This window comes from Ctenocephalides felis, unplaced genomic scaffold (genome assembly GCF_003426905.1).
Source record: "Ctenocephalides felis isolate EL2017-DRISC unplaced genomic scaffold, ASM342690v1 CF-g0.4_SCAFFOLD_00845, whole genome shotgun sequence".
NCBI classification, from domain to species: domain Eukaryota; kingdom Metazoa; phylum Arthropoda; class Insecta; order Siphonaptera; family Pulicidae; genus Ctenocephalides; species Ctenocephalides felis.
This window is the reverse complement of record NW_020536999.1, coordinates 58430318-58456640: the sequence shown is the minus strand read 5'-3', so window position 1 is coordinate 58456640 and position 26323 is coordinate 58430318. Positions and strand designations below refer to the sequence as shown.

The window sequence follows — 26323 nt, the reverse complement described above, 5'->3', positions numbered from 1 at the left end:
TTTCTTGACATCAGAATGTGGTTGAGTGAGGCTTGTAGATGCATTATTACTAGATGATATTACTTCCTGTCTTGAGTCAGAAACTGAAGAAGTTGAACGCAGCGAGATCTTTTCCGATGTAAACATATTGGTCCGACCTTCTTCGCGAGGTATCTTGCTGTATTTGCTGGATCCAATAACGGTCTTTCGTAGTTTTGGATTTCTGATGGTTTACTGTCCGATTCCATATTCGCTTCTATATCTTGATTGAAATGTAAGACATTTTTTTGATTCCACAAACGCACATTAGAATCTCGATTATGTATGGGTTTTTTGTAAGCAATTATTTAATTATCTGTACACTTTTGTAAGCTTTTCATGCAATTTTAATAACCGTAAAATTCAATCTGACATGCACTTGTTTTCCCGAGAAATAATTTTGAATGAATAGAAAAATAAGATAAGAGAATAAAAGAATATATAAAATTACACAGATATTATTATTTTTGGGTTTTTAGTACCTTGGGTTAAAAATCCAGGTCTTTCGGCCACAAGACTTCCAGTTTTAATTTCTGATTCGAAAAGCGTGATATCATGCAGTAGTGGCATCCGTTTTCATTGGAAAGTATAGGTCTAAATATGATATCAAGTAAAATAGACTTTCCAACCATTGCTAAAACAACGTAAAAATTTGTTCATGCTTTAAAATAAATATTTTACAATTTTAAAGACAAAAATATTGGTATGCCGTCTATAAGAGTATTGTACATATAAGTAAATCTCAACAAAACTTTTGTTGAACCAGATTAGTTTGAATCGATAACCATATAAACAAAAAAAACTTTTTGGTATGATTCTTTTTATTGGTTTCAATTATAAAATTTGTATGTAAAGTAGACTGGGTACGGTTGTACTAATTTATATTTGATTAGCAGTAATTTTAATATATTAGTTAGCTGGGAGAAAAGTAAATTAAATTGTTGTTTAAATATTTAACTGTATGGAAATACTTAAATACGATGGATTAGTCACAGAATCTTATCGTTAAATGATAATAATTTAATTTTTCTTTTATTTACAGATTTGCGATCAGGAAAACATTAGGAGGAAAAATAGAGATGAGGTAAGTGTTTTATATTTATGGTATTGTATTGATAAGCATTTAGCGACAAAGTAAAAATACGAAAGAAAATTGTTAATGACTTTAGTCAGACTAATGGTATTTTTTATCTATTTTTTTTTCTTTTTTAAAATATGAGATATACGTACCACATCTTTAGTTAGATACATTGTCTCGTATAAGATTGTTTAACAAATATCTCTGCAAATAGTTTATAACAGTTTAATTTTTATATATTGTTATAAATTTGCAATTGTATAAACACAAAAACACATACACATATCCACGTACTAAAATATAAATTATATTTTTCTTATACTTTTCTTAATCCTACAGTTTTACTTGTTGGCCATTTCAGTACAGGTGTAAAAATTACTATATGATAAAAAATCATTTTCTATGCAAGAATTTTTTAAATTTAATAAATATATCTCAATAAAAGATTATCAATAAAATTAATTCTGTTCATATTTAATTTGTTAATTTAATTTTGAATATAAGTGAGTGATTTTATTTCCTCCGACAGCTTATATAAATAAAATGAGCATATTTTAATGTTATTTGAATCACTGAAAAATAATTTTGTATTCATTTTGTTTGTTTAATTTTCTCCGTTTTGTATTTATTTTTAGGTAATTGTGAAACCTAACGGTTTGCCAAAGAATAGAATAAATTTAAACCAATTTCAAATCAATTTTCATAAAAAAGTAATCATTAACTTTAGAAATATAAGCGATATATAAAGATCACTATATATATATAGATAGGCTAATTTAAAAATTATTCAAATCATATAATCTGATTAGTTGGCTATGTAATGAGATATAAATCATAAAATAAATCATGTGGAAAATTATCAAGCATGTTTTTGCATCATGTGGATATTTATCAAGCATGTTTTTGCATCATTAGAATACTCGTCGAACTCTTTTTACTCAATCAAATATTAGAAAAGTTGCATACGTAAAAATTGCATTATTTGCTGAAACTTCCATGAGTAATTTAGCAGAGACAACTACCAATTCAATAATTTTATTTCCAAAATCTTGTATGTAAATTAGTCTCATTTTTAACTACTATTTATTTTTTCGTGTACGTGAGCCTGTTATCTCGGAATGTGTTCATGATTGACCTAATAAAAGGATATCACAGGACGACATTCAATATTTTCGTTTTGTATGCACTTATGCTGCTAAAACTATATTTCGTTTTTTACTACACCTACAAATTTACAAAAATAATTTTCTGCATTTAATCGACAAAAAAAAATTCTGCATTTAATCCAAAAATAGCATAATGTTTTTGGTACACTAAATAGCTATTCATGTTGCCTTTAGCAGCACTAAAGAATAATTCACCATTTTCAATCAATTTTCCTTGTCTTTTAGTTTGGTATACCATAAAGATGATTAAAATCGTATAATATGATTAGTTGGATATGTAATGAGATATAAATCATAAAATAAATCGTGTGGAAAATTATCAAACATGTTTTTGCATCATGTGGATGCTTATCAAACACGTTCTTGCATCACATGATAATTATCAAACCTTTTACTAAATCCCATATTAGAACAGTTATACATTGCTTTATTTCTTATATTTCGGATGCAGGATTAGATTTTTATATTACAGAAAGCAAATTATCTCAATTGTATTACGCCCAATGAAATACGAAGCTAAAACGATATCAATCTTAACACTAATTTTACAAAATTCAATAATAGATTAGTAGATTTTGTTTGTTATTATTTGTAGACCTTTCATTATCTGAATATTGTTTGATACCGAATTTGGCAAATTCAGAAGTTTAGTTGACTCTTTGAGTTATCGAAAATTTGGATTGAGATTGTGTTATGATATTGATAATCACACAATTTTCTAACCTGTGGTGGGATTAAAAAGCTGTACTCCCAGACCGTCTTTTGTATTGAAGGAGAAAGATATTTAATTACTTGCTCAATTTTCTTGTTTTATAATAGGATTTATCCAAGAATATAAGTCTAAGCGTTCGAGATTAATATATGTGTGCAATTTATTAGCTGAAATTTTGGTGAGTGGATTTGTAGAGACAATTATCAATTAAAAAATTATACTTGTAATGTTTTTATGTAAATTAGTCTTATTTTCAACTACTATTTATTTTTTCGTGTACGTGAGCTTCTTATCCCGGAATGTGTTCATGGTTGACCTAATAAAAAGAGATGATATCACAGGACGTCATTTAATATTTTTGTTTTGCGATAAGAAGTGCCACGAACACGCCCGGATTTAAGGTCATGACGGTATGATAAGCGCTAAGCCGGATTCTTCAAATGGCTCCGGACTGTTTTCCGGTGAAGATATCAAGAAAAAAATTCGGTTTTCACATTAAGAACCTTCTATTTGTATAAAGAATAAATATATTGACAAGGAAGATTTTAGACTTTCCGTAGTTTGTGTTTAGTCACTTCACCATGACGAATATGTTTGTCAATTCACTATTATGGTATTTTTATGCAAATAGTTTTGACTTCTCGATACAAAGGACCGAAATTACAGTTAGATCACGAAATTGATGACTTCAATAATATTTCATTACAATCAGTCAACGTTGCATATTAATTTTGTCATCTATGTCTCAATATCAAAATTATTCCCAATTACTCGAAGCACATTGTATTAGTATTATTTCCTACTAGTTTGATATATTATTTATTATTACAATGACATCGCAATTACATATTCTAATATAACATGTTATACTCTGTAATTACTTGTTAATTAACAAACGCAATATGAATTTATTAGAACAGTAATGATTTTTTCTAATTGCACTGCCCATTGCACATTTAGTAATATGATGAGACAAATGATAACATCGAAATCACAATTACTCTAAATATTTAAAACAAATATATTTATAACATGGAAATGATATATTTATTATCATGTAATATTATATATCAATGGTGATATAAAAATTGAAATCAATACTCGTTTATTTAGAGATCACATGGTAAAGATACCAAACCAATTTTAAAATGATCGAAATGATAACACGAAATGACAGATGTCGATTTACATTGAATAAATCATTTGGCATTCACTTCAAATTAATTATAACTAGTTAGTTATTTCTTTCTTATTTCAAGACAAAAATTCAAGTTATGAGACCATTTAAAATTTAAAGGGCAATATCTAAACTCCACGTTCGAAAGTTTGTTGAGAAAGTCTTATTTTACTTATTCATAAAATTAAACCATTTCTAGGCTAATTTCTTCAGCTGCAGGAATTCAACTTTTTTTTATGTATTTTTTACCTGAGTTACAATTTTTTGACAATATATTGAGAAAATTTAAAATAAGTTATCAGATCACAGAAAAATCTCCAGAATTCATAATTTATTGTTATGTTACTACATCATAAATGTATGTTATATTATAGCAGATTTCTTGTTTCTTTCATTTATTTATTTTGTTAATTCTTAGCTTTTATATTTATTATATTTGATATTTTGTAGCAATATGTTCAAAAGAAAAAAAAAACAAATTACTGTAATAAATTTTACGCCTTATATTATATTATCTTCTCCTTGAATATTGGGTAGAGCGGGGCTTAAAGGTCATTGGGTAAAAAGGTCTCTTTTTATTAGTTTAGTTTGATCAATTAGCGGGAAAGTTTACTGAACATAGTTTAATAGTTGTTAGTTCTAATGTAGTAGGTACTAAAAGTAAAATTGTACTCTGCACTCCCGCATATCACTATATTCTTTTTAATTTAAATTATATTAAAATCCTTACTTTTTCATAAATCATATTTTATGTTTAATATCTCCAGAATAAAACATATACATTTACTATATTTTATTATTAGGGGAAAGTAACGCCGGACGGCTCCTAGTGCCAGACACTCTATTTAATACGTATTAGTTAAGCGAGTATAAATCCTTTTATTTCAAAATACAAGTGAAAGGGGCGCGGGGGGCACGCAGGTGCAGGATCACGCGTCAAGACTCACCTGTGACACACACGGTCACGGCAACCCTTTGCAAAATCACGGCGTTACATAAATATCAATTAAGTAATTCTAGTACATTTGAGTATTTACATTTGAGTGGTATGCAAAGATAAAAGTAGTACTTAATTGTTATCCGTAGAATGGTAGAATATTATTAGATCTTTTATACAATTTTAGTTGATACCACCAAATGAACAAAAATATCTGTCCCTTAGCGCCGGGCACTAAGTCGTTCTCAGCGCCAGAGAGTAAACATATTGATATTTTTGTGAGAATTGACGTAATTTATTCTAATTATTCAATTTTGTTCTGCATGAGTGCTAACGGTCACTACATACCCCATTTTTCGTATTTCCTAGTCAAAGAATGAAAATCTTATGATGAATGCTCCAAAAGGGTGGATAAATAGTGATTTTTTTGCAATATCAAAGAATATTCGGCAAACTCACATGTGCAGACATTTCAGAGTGTGGAGAAGGCTACATATGTGTTCAATGCAAGTTATTTTGAAATGTCCGGTACTAGGTGCCACTTTCTTATTATATTTTTTGTTACCAATGTTTGATTTATAGTATTAATTATTTTTAGCAAAGGTTTCGTTTTTGTTAATTTAGTTTGATTTCTAACTTTGTTATCTAACATAAGTTATAATTTAATAAACATTTCGTAAAATATTTTTTGATTTATTTATAAATAACCTTAGGTGTCCGGCACTCGGTGACTTCCCCCTATATAATATGTTTTTCTCTGTTGATATTCAGTTAATTACTATATTATTTTATTACATGTATTTTGTATAATTCCGTGAATACTTTTACAGCTCTCATTTATTGTATACGCTTACGGTATTTTTAATAAAATGAGATAAAAACGTGCCGATATCGATGTATAAAATATTTTTCTACGATTGGGTCGTTTACATTTTCCACGCGAGACTTTACGATAATCGCGCGTTTTTCTCCACACTAATTCCCTTCGAGAGCGCAATCGCATTTTGGTCCGCGCCGCGCCGTGCGATGTGCGATCCGCTCGAAAACCGGAGCGGCGGACGTGACCGGACTAGCGATTTAGCGTTTTGTCTTGTGCCGTCAGCGAATCAGAAAATAGCGCTTATACCTTAGAATAACACTACCTATAATGACGTCTTACGAGAAAAATAACGAAAATGTTTGCCTCTTTTTAGTCTCTATTGATGTTTAATTTGAGCTGAAGTTGAAGTTTGTTTGGAGATATTAAAGCAATAATTTTTTGCAGTAGGTACTGAGATAAATCGTAGTATGCATAATATGGAAGTAGTCATTTACAGTATATAGATATATTCTCTGTTTTTATCTGTCTGTAATCATTTATTCTATTTATTGAGTTTCTAGGTTTTCAGGCATTTTTAACGATCTATGAATCACTTGAATAGTGGGATTTGTATGCTGGATTAAATTATTGTTCCAAGATGAACTTCTAATTTTGATCATTTCGTTGATTGTACAGATTTTTAAATCCTTATGTAGGCTAAAAGTCGAAATACACCAAGACGCATTATTTAAGATACGCAGAATTTTGTTCTGGCACCTTTAAATGATGTTTATGTTTGATTTACAAGAGCAACCCCATAGTTCGATTCCATAAGTCCAAATGGGCACTTTGATAGTTTTGTACAGAAATACCTTGTTATCGAGAGAGATTATGGATTTTTTCCCATGAAATAGTCCAAATATAGAATAGCTTTTGATATTGATAACACTAGCATATTCATTAGGCCGACCACTGGTCTTCCGCCGGCCTACTTACTAAGTATGCCCAATCCTCAGGTCACCTGAGGGTAACACATTTACTAGCCCTGACTGCGGGCACATTGACTAGTTTTAAAACCACCGGTCTTCTACTGGCCTACTCGTGTCAGCGAGCTAGACCATTCGCAACAATACGAAGAGGATATCGTTACAAAATGCACATACTCCTACTACATTATGAAATATTAATTTTTACACATATTAAATACAATGTGTTTCCGATCCCTTTCGAATAGATTTGACGTCAACACTAAACGGGGAGTGATGTGGCGATCAAGAAAACCTCGAAAAAAAGAGTGCGCGTAAGGTTCACATGCGATTGAAGTAAAACTTTTTTGCTATTGTACGAGTTGGCATTTAAATTAAAAATAAATACATCATATTACAATTTTGAATAATGTCTATTAGTAATATGGTAACACTCGTGATACACACATTTATTAATGTCAACCATTATATATAACTATTTAAAATGAATTATAAATTATATATTTACAATAGCAATAAAAATATTTATAATATTTGAAAACAATAATGATATCATCATACTTCAAATATGGCATGATCGGTTTGTCATTGTAATTAACATTTAGGACGTGAACCTTCATTAGAGAAATTAAGTAATTGCTGATTGATAAATTTTGTAATATTCGTTCACACAGTAGATTATGTTAAACAACAAATAAATATTGTTTCCACAATTTCACTACTCATGTAATTGTGTTTGAAGAACTTCGCGTATTCAAAATTAACATACATTTATTGACTGCTTGTATTTTTGTTTTACTTTTTCGCTGGTGATACAATCTCATTATTTGAACAGCTGTAATATCTGTCTTGCCTATAATAATATTTTCTATTTTAATAACTTCAAAGATTTTAGTTTGAGCGTAACGCAACTTCCCTTCAATTTGTACAGATTTAATCCCTAGTCGCGCCTAAAGAAGTTGTACTTAAAAAACAATATTTTATGACATTTTTATATTTTTGTAAACGATAAATTTCAATATATTTTTATTCAACTGAAAAAGTTTATTACAAATTAATGCATTTCCGCACTACCTTTTCAATTACCCGTGTGCGCATAATACTAAATAAGTATATACAATATGTACGAAATGAAGCACATCAATTCCCACACTGAATATTTATACTCTTATATTCTAGAATAGTTCTTTCAAAACCAAGTTTAGCGAGAAGAAAATTCCAATATGATATGCGCATATAGTTTTTCATTCAGAAATCATATCGTTGTATTTTTCCATTCGGTTTATAAGCCGGTGTTAAGAGCTCAGCGATTTCTTTCCATGTACGTCGGGTAATATAAATTCAAATAGCGCATTGTTACTCTAAATGGAATTTCTTGATATCAAACTTTTATTTTACGAAAACAGTTCGAGCGAGCGATACGGATTCGCGCGCCGTACGAATAACATTTCATAGAAAAACATCGCCGGAGTAAAACGATGGTTGAATCGTACTTATTCAAATACTAAAAACTTACTATCTTCGGTGTTAAAAAATATTGGGAAAAGATAGTGTAGCTTCTTGATGAAGAGTTCCTTAAAAACACATTTTTGTTTGAACTAAACGTGTAAACTATTTATCAATTTACTTTTGTTTTGCTCTAACAATTTAATGATACCAATGCTCAACATAGATGAATCTTACAGAATTTGATCTATATTTACTTTTAAGTACTTATATCACTAATAGATGTAGCTTTGAAATTTTAGAGCTCTGTATTTAATTTTTAGGTTTTACATCGGTTGAACAGTATTATTGCTATATGGCTTAAGGAATTTTTATTATTTTTTCTTCTGATGTGTTCTGATCATTTTGATATAGACATGAAGAAGTAAAATAAACAGTTTTTTGGATTTGATAGAGATGAGTTTAGGAAAGATTTCTGGGTGAAAACTGCAGAGAGTTATAATAACTTTCTATAAAAATTATATTATATATGGCAGCTATATATCTTGAGATCTACTGATATTATTGCTATTTCTCTCACTAATAATTCAATATACATTATTCCTTAAGTTTATATTTGAAGTGAACTAATTTGTCAAATCCTGTTCACATGTGCTCTATTCAACCAACGATCAACAAAATTATTTCAGTACATGGAGAGGAAAAAAGCGTGTGCCTTGTGAATTTTTTTACTGTGCTCCAATTTGCTTGATATTTTAAGAATATGCTAATCTTAATCTTGAGTTCAGAAGTGAAATGAATATGGATAGTTGCTGTAACCATTCCTCCACTAGGTCCAGTAAAAATAATTTGACAACTATTGTTGATTATTTCATAATTATTTAATTCCTAGAAAAAGTGAGGTATTACAACTTACCCTGTGTTTAGAGCCTTGTTATAAAATCTACCGAAGCAAGTAGTAACGACAATAATGCCTCTGATAATTTTTTTTACTCATTTTTCAAGAAAATTGACTTGTTTCTAAGTAATTCTTTTCATACATCAATGCAGTTTATAATCAATTCAAATAAAATATATGACTCTTGTAATATTTTTCATAAATCAACGTAAAGTGCTATTACTATCATAATTCATATTACAAATAAAAGATATAGTGATACTTATAACACAGCTTAAATATGTTACTAATAATATAATTCATGCAATCTTTTTCACTTGAATCTGTATATAATATATTTCTTGTATGTTAAAACTAGCCCCAACGTTTTGTTTCACCTTATCCCAGGTGTGATTTTTTTACATTATACAAGATTACTATTCAAACAATTTATCAATCATAAAAATTATTACACAATATCACGGATTGATAAATTTGAATGAAATGAGATATATAAAATTAGAAATCAGTTGATAAAATGACGGATCTGTTTTTATTAAATTATTTTGTGCTAATGTGTAAGAGCAAATGAAACTAGTAATTTATATTTTATTTACCGACTGAAAGCAATCTAACAATTAATACTAATTTCATATGTATAACTAGGGCTGCTTATTATATTTAGATACTTCTCTCATAACAACTTTACCAAAAGAAAAACTTAAAACCAAATTACTATTTCTAGCCATTTAAAAGACATCGCACTTCAGAATCAGAGAAAAATTTTCTTTTGAAATGAAATATGTATACGATCGTTCCGTAATGGGTTTCGGCATTGCCATTATCCAGAAAAAGATGAACATTAAAAAGACATATTTTTTGCGAATCTGTCCCGACGGAATTGTGTGAGGCTACAAAATTGTGTTTATAAATCATTAAAAGAGCGCCCAGTTTCCTTCAGCCACTTATCTCTTTGTTTTTTGTTATTTTTTTTCGATGCACCGATTAATTGTCTCTTCGTTCACCGTTGATTTATTACATGAACGATTTTACTTTTTATTGTGATTGTAACTTTTTAATCTTTAATTATCAACGTCCGTAATTGACCTGCTAATTACAGATGATTGCACAAACCCATCAATTTCGATATTTTTAAAGGAGAAGTCCATGCGTGTAACTTGCACTTACAAGAAAATATAAAAACACGTTTCCAATAAAATGTCTCTCTACGGTTTCGAGAAGATCAACACAACTAGGAAGTTTATATAGATTTTTGAGAAAAATGTATAAATGCAACCTTTCTCCCCATTGAGTAAATTTTAACTTATTCTTTTCTCTATAAATAAGTACTATTATTCACCTACTATTATAGACATTTTATCCTAATTATCCGAAGGAGATTTTTTTTTATTTTTTACAATAGATAATAGTCAATATTGTTATATGATTTTTTAAAGAATTATTAAACTTTTTCTGTTTTTCACATATATGATTAATTTCACACTATTCCTTGTAGAATTTATTGTATTGTTTAATATTAAATATTAAAGCTCCATTGTAATATCTGATGGTTAAAAACTTAATGTACATCCTATAACAGGTAATCTAAAATATTTATTGAAATAAGTGTTTTTAAATTGAAAATTGGACAAAAATAATATCAGCTAACTGTAATCTTGATTTCTATTTTAAAGATACAAACTAAAAAATTAATTTTAATTTTGATATGAATTTGCTAGTTTTAGTTGATGTTGTGTAATTAATTTTCCAATATTAGTTATTTCTCGTATAAAATTGTTTTGTAATAATTTAAAAAAAAAACAAAATTATAAACATTTTATACAGGCCTTAAATTATTATATTCATTTCATGATCATAGATCTTGAATTTGATCTTGGTCTTGATTTAGATGACACATTCAGGAAATATGACTCATTTTCCTAAGATGCAGGACATTTTAATAATCAATAACAAATCCAAATAAAATGCATTATATATCTCGAACCAATAATTTTGTATATAACAATAGATAATTGAAACAGTATATTCTGAAATTGTTCCATTTCAACCATGGACAAAAACCTGTATTTGTTAATTAACTATTTTGGTATCATAAAAATAGAAATTGAAAATAATAGATGTTGTAAATGTTGAGCCGATTATAGGTCAATGCTTTTTATCGGTATTTAATTTTTATAGAAAATATGTTATATGAATTGGTTCTATTTTTTTAGTCATTTCCATTTAATTTCAATCTGTCTGGAAAAGCATTCAGAAATTTTGGTGACTTGTCGGTAGAGATTGGATTTTAAAATGCTGCCCCAGTGGTAGTCATTTAAAATTTGTAAATAGATATGCCGAAGGTACAGAAAAATAATAAATCCGTATTACATCTATGTTAACGTGATAAATCTAAAGAGTTTTTTTTAGAAAATCAACCCCAGAAGATACCAAAAAACACTTTTTTAGTACCTTCTAGGTTTGTTTGAAGACTAGTCTTGAAAGTCCAAGTTCCCAATCTAGTCTGGTGCTTAGATGCAAGCCTTCTAATATTTTTTGACATCGTGTATATATATATATTGGAGTTCTTTGAAGGATTTTGGAGTTTGGAGTGAAGATGTTGAGCCGATTTCAGACTAATACTTTTTATGAAATGATAATTTTAATGAAAAAGATGGATGTTGCATAAATTAGTTTTATCATTTATTTCCATATAATTTAAATGTGCCTGGAAAGGCATTCAGTAATTTTGGTGACTATAATTATTAGATTTTATTTTACCCAGTAGTAAGCATTATTATTTGAAAATTTATGAGCTGAAGTAACAGAAAAATAATTAATCTAAATTACGTCTTTGTTAACTTCAATTGCATCATTTTTCAATTATAGTCAGGTACTTAAATGCAAGTCTTCAAAATTTATCTGACATCGTGTATTTGAAGCTTTTTGAAGATGTTGAGCCGATTTCAGGTCAATTTTTTTAAAAAAATAATAATTTCAATAAAATTAGTATTATCATTTTATTTCCATGTAATTTAAATTTGCCTGGAAATGCAGATTCAGTAGTTTTGGTTATAGATATTAGATTTTATGCTATCCAGAAGTAGACATTTAAAATTCGAAAATATATCAGCTGAAATAACAGAAAAATGATACATAAATATATGTATAATATAATGTTTTTTTTTGTCTTCTAGACATGTTTGAGGATAGCATTTGGTTGATTTTCCAGTACAGATAAGTACTTAAATGCAAGACTTCTAACTCTTAGTCCTTGGTGGAAAAGCCAATGTACATATGGTGATACATATTTGGCGCTTCTAATATTGTATAAGTTGGCATTTTACATCGAAATTCCATAGTGATAGAGATTTCCTAACTTTCAGTTTGGTTGCCGTTTTTCCACTAAACTTGTGATCAGTATTATAACTATATAAGGAAACATGTATCTTCGAGAGTAGAAAGAATATGTACCAACATTTGTGGTCAACATAAACATATCTTTGTTGATATTTCTCTTACAATAATATCTTTTAATTAATTCCCAGCATCATAGTCGCCCAACTTTATAGTTTTTATGTATTTTAAATTCGCTTGATGTGTTTCGGTTTCGAACTGATCGATCTCCATCATGAATAATTCGCAAATATACAACATCGTTAGAAGTTTATTTAACGTCAGAACTTTCCGATAACTTTATAGACCGGGAAGCTAAAAAAATCGAATATCAGACGCAAAAACAAAGTTGAACAAAAATAGCTCTCATCGGGTTTTCCATTTGCATATTCTATTCGAGGATTTCTTGATTGTGTGCATTTGTGTTGAAATGCAATACGATGGATTCAGCGAACATCCTCTCGTGTTACTTTTATATCATCTACGAGCACATTGTGCAATTTGCAACTTCCAACGAGCCATGCATGCGAAACGGGGTATTGATACGATATAAGGAAATGTTTTTCTATGGTAATTCAAAGCTTTGGTCTTATTAGGATTTGTTATTGATTTCGTTTAAAAATCCGTTTAGAAATCACTATTTTCATGTTTTATAATGATTTTACTAGCGGCGAAATTGGATGATGGCCAGTACAGTGACGAGTCCTATCAGATTTATATTTGAGAAATCTCTTTACAAATTGAGGTAAGAGTTGATGCCATGGACTGCATTAAACCTATTTTTCCAATATAAAAACAATTGTTTGTAGATTTTATTTCACAACCCATGTCCGAAAGATATATTTCTAAATGGAAACATTTATTTATAAAAATTAAATATTTATGATCTATGTTTTTGAATGGAAATGGATAACACTTGTATTTGATTTAAGGTGGTACGTACGACATGTAAGGTTTGTCCATATCTTTTTTTTTTCAATATATACACCCATGTGTATGCACGCGTGTAATTTCCTTCCATTAAACAATAAAGATATTCAAAAGGTATAGGTACTTATACGTTTCATTTTCTGCTTTTTCTAAATTTTTCTTCCAGTATTTTATTATGAGATTTTTCCTGCCATTGTTTTTTTGTACTTAAGCTATAAATTTTCAATAATTTGATAATAACATACCTAATAGAAGTGAGATAACAAATATATATTTAAGTTCAGAAAAATATTAACCAGAATTAGTTTTTCACATAATTTCACATAATATATTTTAAAAAATCTCTTGGAATCAACAATATTAAAAGAACAAAAGCCTTGGACGAGTGCCAATTAAAATATTAGTAAAAGAAAATATATTATACCCTCGAAATATTTTTTATCAATAGAGTAGAGGGGGCCTTAAAGGTTCGCGGGTGAAAAGGTCCACTACCAATACCCCAAAAACAAGTGAAGTTAGGATTTTTTCAACTATAAAATTTCAAAATAGAAGGGAAATGATGTATAGCCGGTTATCACTCTTATGATTACCATGTTGCTATCAGGAGATAAACAGCATGTTTGTAAATTCATATATAACAAAAGTACTTTTTTGGTGGTTAGCTTTTTTTTTGTTGTGAGTACTGTTGTTCAGTTTACGAGACCTTAATATAATTTTTAAGCATACTTTATGTAATTGTTTTATTTGATGTATTGTTATGTTTAAGTTAGATTTAACCGTTTTTTATATAACCTCTATAAAACATTACATGTGCGGTGAGGTAAAAAGACCAACTGAACCTTCACCTTGAAAATGTGTAAACGTTAAGAAAATAGAATAAGAAATTGGTGTAAAAATGCCATTTTATAAGGGATACATTGAATTAATAGTTATTCTAACTCTGCTGATAAATATTTCTGACAAAATACCAGATCAAGGTTGTATACAATGTCAGCTTTATGAAAAGTGTACCCATAAAATTTATATTTTGTATTGGTTGAATAACGTGCCTATTATTTCGTAAAAACGGTTGAAAATTAAAAATAAAACTTTAGCCTCCGGCTGCCCCTTTTTGCGCCTCCTATGGGATAAAAGGACCAGGTGACAAACTTTTGAAAAACAGCAAAAAATAAATTTGTACAATGATGAATTAGTTCTGAACATGGCCAGATAGTTATTTGTTGATATGTATTCTTTGTTTTGATATAATTAGTTAGATTAATTTTAGCAATATGATTGTTAAAAGTCAAATTGGATCTATGCGACCTGCTCTACCCTATATTAATTTATGCATGATTTCTAAGTATAGAGAATTGTTGTTAGAGCAATCCTTACAAAATGGCATAACTATACTATATGCAGACTATATTTCAAAATGCCAGTTACATCTACAGTTACTTATTAATTTATCAGATAATCGATATATGCAGAATTTATGTAAAAGAATTCTCTCTTTACAATTCCGCTATTATCAATCCAGTGGACGATAAAATTTTGTTCTTTAAAAGAGACATTAGCATTGATAACATTTATTATTGCAAATATATGAAACTTCGGCAATATCTAGTGTGTAAAACGTTTACAGAAATGACTATGTACACTTAGGAATACGTGCACGATGTCCTTCAATCCTATTATTAACAGCTTTTTCCTAAACTTATGAACTTATCTAAGGGTAGAGATTTTAAACATTAGATCTATTTTTGTAACGTAAGATTTTCAAAAAGCTTATACTTTAAATATACATTTTAAATTTACAATTCATTTTAAAAATTTTATAGTTCATGTGGCGTTATTCTAATATAAAGAAATTATCCTCAGATCGATTCATTCGGCATCTCTTGTTAGTGTAAACATTTTTAAGTGTTTTGTGTGATAAGATCGTCAGTGTATATTATGGGGAGAATAAAATATATTGTGATTATAATTATCTCTTTGAAATATTTAGAACAATTGTTCTTTATCATCGATCAAAATTTATTGATTACTGAATTATTTCCTCAAATATTTAATTCTGGTATGGGTGCTTTCAGCTATTTGCCTTAAGGCACGATGCCATGCACCACTAGTTACTTTTTTTTCTCAAATTTACTCTTAGGTGTCGCTCATGTCCTCCGGTGCGAGAACGTCTTTACTTGGTGCGATTTGTACCGATCTCTTGATACAAATCACAATGTCAGAAGGATTAGGCGAGATAATTTCTTATAAAACCGCAGCGGCATGAAATAACGGGCGATGCGATATTTGCGCGATCATCAATCTTAATCACGCAACGTCTTGGCAGTCGGTTTAATTAATACGCGTAACGTATCGCTCTCGGGACCGTCGAGTCGACCATGATATCTTGGTCTCTGCGCCATCTGGCCCATCTGGATCCTGGTCGGATGGTAATGGAGATGGGGATGTAGACGGGTGGCCGGATTTTACAGAAAATTATTAAAATAATTAATGTTTTATTTCTCAGATTTTAACACGTTAATTGCCATGTTAATCCTGTATGTTTGACGCTAAGAAGTTTTACTTGAGACATGTCAGACATATATGGGCACGTCAAACACAGATGACCGAGGCATGTGGTACGTTTTGTTTCGAATTTGCTTGGCTTTCAGATACAAAACCTGAATTTTCTTGACACAAACAATAAACTGAAATAAACATATTTATATAATTGTATAAGGTTTCAGTTATCTCTCATTTAAATATGTGTGACATTAAAAATAGTGATCTTCCCGGAATTTTGACAATTTTTTCTTTAATATATTTAGCATCCTTTATACATTTCTAACTTGCAATATATTAAATAACTAGTGGTGAATTGCATCGTGCCTTGAGAAAAATTGCTAAAATGTTTCCAAACAGATTATTATAAATACTGTAACTTATATATGTTTACAGAGTTACAGTAAATACACAAAACTTAATCTATCGAATTTAAAATGCAGGATATTGTCTAATATTTATAAGAATTATAAAAACTGAATGGCATAGTTTAAATTAATTATTTGAAGTATATTAGTGAGCTTTAGAACTTTAGCTAGAAAAAATTCGAAATATTTTCAATATTAAAAAAACTTTTTTTGGAAATTGAAAAAAAAATCCAAAAGCAATGGTTTCGTTAACACAGAAATTGATGCAAAGTAGATGCTTAGTTCGCTCAAAAACTGCCATTTTTTGCACATTTATTTCGGTATCGCCGAAACGGCTGGACCTGCCTTTGACAAAAAACTAATCACCACTTCTCCTCGTTATTTATTCACGTCACTCACGTGGACAAAAAATTGTATCCATACATACATACAAACACACACACGCACATCCATTTTATTCAAGATATGCCAAAATGTTCAGAAACACTCAAAACGTGAAGAAATGTAACAATTTTCAATTTCGATTTTTGGGCGATTACAGTAACTTACTCTATGAGAAGTTAAAAATTTAAAACTGAAAATATTCATTACTAGACGCTTTGCCAAACTTATTACTAGAAGGTTTAATCTTATTTCTTTTTCAGTTTAAATTTATTAAGAAGGATAGGGCGGGGCACAAAGGTCCAACGTGACTTTGAGCAATTATATAGCGAAAACCAAACCAATTACATCACACCATGTAACACATATAATATAAGCAACAACTATCTGACTATGTTAAGTGAAAGTCCCAATTAATTCATCATCGTAAAAATGTGTTTTGTTCGCTGTTTTTCAAAAATTTGTCACGTGGTGCATTTTACAATATAGGCGGGTTAAATGGGAAAACTAGGTGGCAAACATATTCAATGTCTTATTGCTAATTTCAATTATTGAATTTCATGAAGAAATGCCGTTTATCTTCTGATAACGATGTCGTAAAAATCAAGGTGATGGCTGATTATACATCTTTTACCCTCTACTTTCAAATAGTGTTGGTAAAAAAGTACTAACTTAACTTGTTTTCAAGATATCGATAGTGGATCTTTTTTACCCGCGGGTTTTTAAGCTCTGGTACGTCCTATATACTAATGATATGATTCAAAATGAATTAAAAACACGAACGGTTTATTAAAGATTGCAATATTATTACTTATGGATCATTAGCAAAATATTGTTTAATGTTGCAGAATATCGATTTGTTATTTAATTTTGTACAAATAGCTAATTAGCGTTATCATATCGTGCAATACATATTAAAGACATATGATTTTCATACTTGATATTTCTAATAATACGAACAATTTTATAACCTTGTGAAAATTTTTATTATATAGTTTTCTTTGAAAATCTTAAACATAATTTAGTGAATGAATTTTAATTCAAATTATTCTAGATTAACTATAAACAACCTGGAAAGCATTAATATGTGGGAGTTTGGCAGATCGTGCCAGAATAAAATAAAAATGGAAGTAAGCGGTGAGAAAAATAAAATAGTGTGGCGGTTTTTGTGATCAAAAAATGAATTGATTGTCAGTAATGTATTTTTATTTAAAATTAAAAATAAAAATAAAAATAAAAATTCGAATATATCGTAATTCAATCAAATTAAATTATACGAAAAATTAAATGTCCAATAGCATAATATCCTCATTTTATATATATTTTATATGTATCCAATATATGCTCCTATATGTCATACATATTCATATGGCCATTGGAAGATTTTTGCCTAAGAATCATTTAATATGATGACAAATGATACTTTCAAACACCACCATTTACTGTCATATTTGTTTGTTTTATTAAATAGAAAAGATCGAAATAATTTTTCTTGATCATGTAGTTTTTCTTTTCTTATGAAATGTAACTCTCCTAAAAGATAAGTATTTCCAGCTCTCCGTCTACCAAACATCTTTTAGCCGCGACAAACCCTTCCTTAGGGTCGTATGAGGGCGATGTCGCTATCAGAGCTGGGAAAAAATATCGGATAACGTGTGGGACCTGATATGGAAAACCTATAAAACTGACGGTGTTATATTGTCATCGGGTTGCCGGATTGTTCAGAAAAGACATCCTCTGATAAGATGTATAATAAACGATACGTTGACCAGCACAATATAAATGACATATGTAGTCATTGGTGAAAGTGGCAAAAAATATGAATAAATAGGTATATAGTGTGATATCAAATCATTGTGTGATTGAGATCAATGCTAGAATGCCGCACCTAGAAACTTTATTGTAAATTATATAATACTGTGATTGAATTTAAATGAGAATTAATTTTTCTCAATTTTATAAGAATCTTTTATCTCGCTAAATTTCAATAACACTTAATTTCAAATTACCATAATAAATGAGCCGTTTTTGCTTCTATAAAACGTAAAGTGTACGCAAAACTTCAAATTATATGTTAAGTTCCATGTCAAACTTATCGTAAATCTTACTCAAAGGTGACCTTTAACGAGTATTTAGGTGTTTAACAAGAAATATGAGACATATCAAGGTAACAGAATCATGTACTTGACCCCGTGTTGATTCAACAATATAAAACGTGAGGTGTGAAATAAAAAGTTAATGATGCTCATTTACATGACTCTGATTTATCTTGATAGAATCGTAATAGAATTGATCAAATTTTTAAATGATAGATAACAATTTGTATTGGATAATCATTGGCTAATCATGGTTCATTGCATAATATAAAATGGACCAAATAAGAGACGAAATCGTTTAGAAATCTTAACAAAAACTCATTTTGTATTTCTAGAAAAAAATGCAAATGCACTTTTTGCAGCAAGTTTTTAATATATAGTAAATAAATGATTTTTTTAATATGTATATCAATCATTTTATACTTGTAGAATAAATTAGTAATAATAATAATAAAATTTTATATATGTATGCTATTGATAAATTCAACAGTTGAAACTTTTAGAAGATGTGGAACTTTGTTTATGATTTAATATTGTCATTTAGGAAAAAAAAACAGTATAATACCATCAATTTTTTTACACACTTTTGTATAAATGAGTCATTTAATTTGTTATTTTTAATTATAACTGTTCTTTTACTTTGTTGCTATTTTCCATAACTATTTTACTCATCTAGTAATTCACCATACGATTAGTAAATGATATGCATTGAAATTATTAGTAATGAGTATGCATTTCCAATATAATTTTTTTTAAAACAAATCTGCAATTGGATACTTAATTAATTCATTAATCGAATTCATATGAAAAGATATTTTATAATCAATTATTTTTCAATTATTGTTCTAAAATTTATTATTATAAATCATAAACGAAAAGAAGTGATTCTATTTTGGGCATTTAATATATCTCTGAAAAAGAAATTGAATTTTATATAGAGAATAGAGTAGTGTCAACATATTGGATATAAAATCTTTTCTTTAGGGCATGTTTAATTTTTTTTATACCTTAACGGTAACATTACAAAAGCAATCAATTAACTTGATATGTATGTTACATTTGCATATTTTCTGGAATACTTCAGAATCTGTTGTGAATGATTCCAAATCCTTAGAACAGTATTGCCCTTAGATTAATGGTCAATGGTAAAGTTATTTTGATATAATCTTGTCAGTTAGACTTAGCAAGTTCATAATTGATTAACTTTCATTTATATAATAATTTTTTTATTTTAATCCTGTTTTTAATTTTAAATCTAATATATCTATGTATTATTAGGTACATATATTATTACAAAGCATAAGATCTCTGCAAATAACCACTAAAGTTACTAAATGTTTTCCTAGCCTTTCTTCTCTCAAACTAACATTTGAAAAAGGTCCCAGTTTGATCAACTTACTAATAATAAAAATAATAAATAGTAGTCTGCTGATGGCAGGTCCATGGTATGAGAGCACCATAACATCAATTTTTATTACATTATCAAAGTTTTATTACTATTAATTAATGACCACTGATCACTTTATATTTGTTTTTATAATTTTTTTTCCAAACTTCTGCTTCTATGCTTCCTGGTTCTGGTCTTCGGCTATCAGTTCCCCTTATTTCCTCTTCTCGCGTAAGTCATCAACCATCTGCATTCTTCTTCTTCCCAATTCTTTCAGACCTTTTATTTGCCTTCGATGACATCGTGCAGGAGGTACTTTTGCAGAGTGGGTCCGATCCAGTTTCCTTATTTTTTCAGAATAGTGCTCAGTAGAATGCATTCTTTGCCCACTCTTCGTAAGACTTCTTCATATGTTATCTTGTCAGTCAATTTTATCTTCTCCATTCGCGCCCCAGCATCACATCTCAAAACTCTCCAGATTGCTCCGTCGGCTTTTCTCAGAGTCCATGTCTCTGTTCATACCGAGCTATGCTCCAGAACATAACACTTTATTATGTTAGATGTAATCACTAGATATTTCTTGAAATCAATAAAAAGGATCAATTATATACAAATTAATGTCTGACTGAAGCAGTAAATAAACATGGAGATTTCACCAAAAATGTTATAGAATCAGAAATCCATCAGATATGTTATTGGACCATAAGTTCATAAGTCCAATTATAGAATTAATTGCTTAATCACCTGTTCCATATAATTTAAAAAATTTCCTAAAGTCCACCACTGCTCGTTCTCGTCTTGTTTGCAGTATCTCGATGTATAATCTTGTGCGTTGAAAGGTTGGCTACCGCAAGATAGCGGACAAGGTCGCAGCTTTGTCGGACAGTTGCTCCTTGAATTCTCCCGGGAACGTTTTGGTTCAGCAGATGAGAGATGCTTTAATAATTAATACCAGTTTCTTGAAAACACAAGTCAACTTAACATGATTAATCGGCACGATTAATGTTGTACTAATTATTAATGCAGGAATTATTAATCATGGGGAACGTGACTTCAAATATCCAGTACAAGTTGTGGTATAAACCACAGTTTTAGTATCTGTTTAATTTATTAACTTGCCGAAGCAGAAACTCATGTTTTCATAACAAAATCCGATTTGCTCATTTCATGTTTTCTCGACGTTTCAAGCCATTCTAAATTGAATGAGACTAAATTTAGAAAAAGTATGTTGTGTGTGCGAACAGATTTTTTACCTTAAATCGACTTTTTCTCAAAAAACGGCTGGACCGACTACAAAAATTTAATAACCATTCGATATATCTCGATAAGGACTCTCGTTTGACAATTTTTCACGAGGATCGGCCAAGCCGTTCCTTTGTAAATAGCAGAAAAGTGAATTTTTTTTTGCCCACGCTTAAAATCCTGAATCGTTTTTGAAAATTCAAAAACCGTTCGAAAGATATTGTTGGGAATCGACCTGATTGGTTTTAAGTAAAAGTTTGCTGGCATTAACTATTGAAACATTTTTTTCGACAATTTTTGTTTTTTGTTTAAGATAGATATCATGGTCTTATAGATCATACTAAAATATTACGGCCCTACGACAAGTCGTTTAATTTTAAAAAGTCATCAAAGTTCGAAAAGTATGATAGTCAAATTTGTGTCAAAATCGCTTTTGTGATGTGACATCACTTATCACATCAAGTGAATTAGAAATACTTTAACTATTGTTAGTTTAATAATAAGCATAGAATGTGTACATAGTAGACGATTTATAATTATATTATGTTAGTTTGTTAATATAAATTAAATTTACTTTCACAAATTGACATAATAATGTTTATATAAGTAAAGTTTAAAAAGACAAATTGTGTTTCGAGAAGTTGATGGAAATATAGGGATTTTATTTTTTTCCAAAAATTTTTGGAAATTTCAAAGATCGAAAAATTTTTGACTAGTAAGTTTGATTATACTTTTAAGTTTTTTTTGCATCGAAATATGTGCTAGCACAGTTTTATTTATTAGTAATGATCTAATGAACATGGGGATTCAAAATTAAGTATTTAGTATAAAAGTATAAACGTTTCGAAAATAAGTATTAAAATATTAAAAAAACGTCCTTAAAAATTAATGAGCAACATTACTAAGAATAAAATATTTCTCTCCTTTCATATTTGTTAGCATTTTTAAATATTTTGAGAATTTTAAAATCAAGAACCAACTTGAATATGTAATGTAAGTCGATTGATATTTTATAGTTTTATAATAATTCTTATAAACTGGCTTGAGATATTATGTTATTAAAAAATATTATAAATATTATACTTAATGATACTACCTTTTTGTACAAACTAGTTTTAAAGTTTTATTTAGGGTATAAAAAAATTTAAATGGTAGTTCACCAGATTAAATCGTTATATCATACAAATGTTCATATAAACCATGAATTTGCAATTTGCTGCGAATATATATAGCATCAAAAATATTTATAACTGAAAAATAAAGGACCAGAGGTCAAATCTACTAGAAATCGCCATAGAATCACATTTATAAGAAAGGTATGCCATAACTATTTTATATTTCCAATTTATTATGAGCATAAAAGCAGATGTTAACCCTATCTTGTAGATATATAGTCACATTGGTATTATTTAGGATTATTCATATGTTATTTATGGAATATGGGACTTTGATAAAAGAAAAAATGTTTCTCGGATAGAATGTGTCTGACAAATTTTATCACACGAGTTTTGATCTATGTTTGCTTCGGGGTTAATGTCTAGACCTTTATACTCAAGGGTGTTATGGTTATATCTAGAGATAGGTAATTTGCTTTATAACTATTAGGTTATTTGAAAATTTTATTGCCGAAAAAATATTTTCCTTTACTTCATAAAAAACATAATCGGTACAATTATTGTAAAATGCTCCTGTTTGCACACACAAACTTCTATAATATATGAAAATATGGAGAAGAAGAAGCATTTTACATTATTTGAATATTACCTGTAGAAAAATACGAATTATTGGTAATAGTTTTCAGTGTGAGGATTTGCCTGTGCATAATGCATTTGACAAGTATATTTTGTATTTTTTCACTTGGTTTTCCTATATATCTACTTAAGTCATTATGTAGTGTGTATAATAATTATAAACAATGATCAGCTCTTTGCAATGTTGGATATTAAAATGAATACATGAGAGGTTTTGATTCACTGGTGCATTTAATTATAGACCAATAGTCTTCTTTTATATAAAATTCATTTTATCATGGATTTGTCAAGACAACATCTTTGCTAAACTTTTTGGATGTTCAGTCAGTCTATATTTACACTTCTGACACAGTACCTCATTTTTTTATGGAAAAGGTAAATTTGGCAAATTTATTTTATAAACAATCAGATTTCGTGGTTAGTGGTTATATCTTTGATCTTGCAACCTAAGTTTCCAGTGCTCCAAACTCGATAACTACTTCGGACAGCCCGATGTCTGGCAGTAGTGATATTCATTTTCACTCCAATTAAAAAACCCAACGTTATTTTGCATTAAGCTGAAAATAAATCAATATTATACAATATTGAAGAAAAACTAGTAATAAATAATATGGATTAGGCAACCACTGTATTGCTCCTTAGTTTTGATCACAGAGAACCATAATTTTACCAAAGCTGTACTTCAAAGCTCATAATTTTCAAAACAAGTGAGTTGATTATTTTCTTGACTAGTTGATCTTTAGGTTTGACTTGATATATATTAGGGTAATCCTTAATATGGTGGATATTTTTCAATTTAACTTGATAATATAATAATTCAAACATAATATTAACTACAAAGATTGTCCGCACTCCAATCAAAGTTTCTTATGTAATTAATATAGGTAAAATTTCATTTGTGTTTTAGAATTTTATAACTTAGCAACAATAAGTAAATAAAAATTTTGACAATTACATTGTATTTGCTTATTTTGATCATAAATAGAAATTTACAATCAAAATTTGATATATTTGATAGAATAAGTATTTATTAGGAAGAAAACCCAAGAAACTTTGATTGAAGTGCGAACTATCTTAAAACTAATATTAAGAAATACTTTCAGAGATTGTTATTACTAATTTCAGAGAATTGTAATGAGATTTCAGAGAAATTGTTTTTCATTTTGGAAGCATTTGAGCCTTGGGAGCAAAGAAATTCGAAAATATCCACATAAGGACCACTCATATATATATATATCTATATATATAATTCTATCTCTATTTTAATATATTCTGTCCTTTCTTTATTTATTTAATAAAACTGTGAAACATTTTATTTCTATACCAACATGGAATAAAATTGCAAGTTTTATTATTTGTTATGACTGTTTGTTTATTGTGACTGTAAAATGTTTTATTATTCTATCAATGCTGCATACCTATCGATTTTTATTATTTATCTTGATTATAAATTTTAAACTTTGTCTTGACATAAAGTATAAAGTTGGAATTCGATAAGCTTCTCCCTCATCGAACAAAAAGTAATCCATAAAATTCACGATCGTATGGACATGAAACGTTTGTCGACCGAAATTAATATCTGTTCCGGCGTATAATCCAATATTTGACTTCTCAATCCAATCCAATTAAATTCAGTCGATTCCTACATAAAAAATGAAATCGTTTCGAATTTCATTCGATCGCCTTCGATTTGTTATGAGCATTATGGCATGTACACACTAGACATTATCAGTCCGAATCAAATCGAAAAGATAGCAGCAGTAAGTTTTTATGTTTATTTTCTTTTATATAGGCAATCCCAATGGTAACTATCATAACAACCGAGGAATAATGATACCTCGGATATATAAAGAGGCTGTAAGAGAGAAATAAAGGAACTGTTATTAAGATTAGTATCGCGCTGTGATCGAATTTGTTGCCGGGTAATTCGAAAAAAAAAATCATTCCAGATTTTAATCTTAATGCGTAATCTTTTCGAATGATTCGATTTAAGAAATTGCGTTCGGATAATCGTTTTTGCTTATTTTTATTTTTTGTAGCCATATTGATATTTACGGTTGATTAAGCTTGAAGTAATTTTTGTAATTGTAATTACCTTTGCTCGTTTCGCTACATGACAAACTCAATTATAATAAACAACTATTTTTATATGAACTCAAACTCAACTTAAATATTACTGGGTAGTACTAGGTACGTGAGCTGAGTTAAACTCCAAATCGATTCAGGGAACAATAGTATGAGAGATTCCTTATTGTCATTTTACATCGCAGTACTCGAAAAGGGCCATTTTCATTGGAAACATTTTTTGATCAATATTTTCAAGTGAAAATGGACCTCGCTGCTGCACGATGTCAGATTATCCAGAGCGGCGTTGGAATTCTTTCCGCGCATTTAACCATTATGCAATGGAACACCAACTTGAACATTAAGAGCTTATGTAGCCACAAGATTCAGTTGTAAAAGCTTTTGCAAAAAAGTATAGATTTTATGGATTCAATTCTCGTCTCACACAACCTGATATCAAACAGTAGTATATTATATTGATTTAATATTGTTCGAACGTATTTTCGTTTTATTATATTGGCCATGAAGATGACACCTTCAGGGCATTAACTTTACACGGAATGGTTGCTACCTCTGGTAGAGGAGGTAGCAGAGTGTTTTAATTGAACTAGTTGTTGACTTCTAAATGTAAAGTCCGCAAAACAACATGTATATAAAGAATGAATAAATATCTTCTCACTTATAACTTAGTGACAAATCAGTGATTGTAATAAGAACTGCAACAAATACATAATATACAAACAAATCAGTGTATAATACAGTCCGCAGCTACAAGGGTTAAATTATAACCCAACAACCTGAATTATCGAAGGAGAGTTTTAATAAATTTTATAACTACGTACACTAAAATACAAATATTTTAGATGGACAGATGCTAAAACAAGTTCCTAAAATAATTTATAACATACTTATTTTTTACTAGTTATTTATATGCATTATATTTTTGTATATATCAAACATGATTTATATCATAT

General features: G+C 29.0%; 1 protein-coding gene across 1 annotated transcript in view; it reads left to right on the top strand.

Annotated features, from left to right (window-relative positions):
• Nucleotides 1-1063: 1063 nt before the first annotated feature.
• Nucleotides 1064-26323, top strand: part of LOC113386399 — a 653774-nt gene continuing 628514 nt past the window's right edge. The window contains exon 1 of the mRNA XM_026624183.1: nt 1064-1102. The gene's annotated coding sequence lies outside the window, so the exon portion shown is untranslated. The remainder of the gene's footprint in view (nt 1103-26323) is intronic.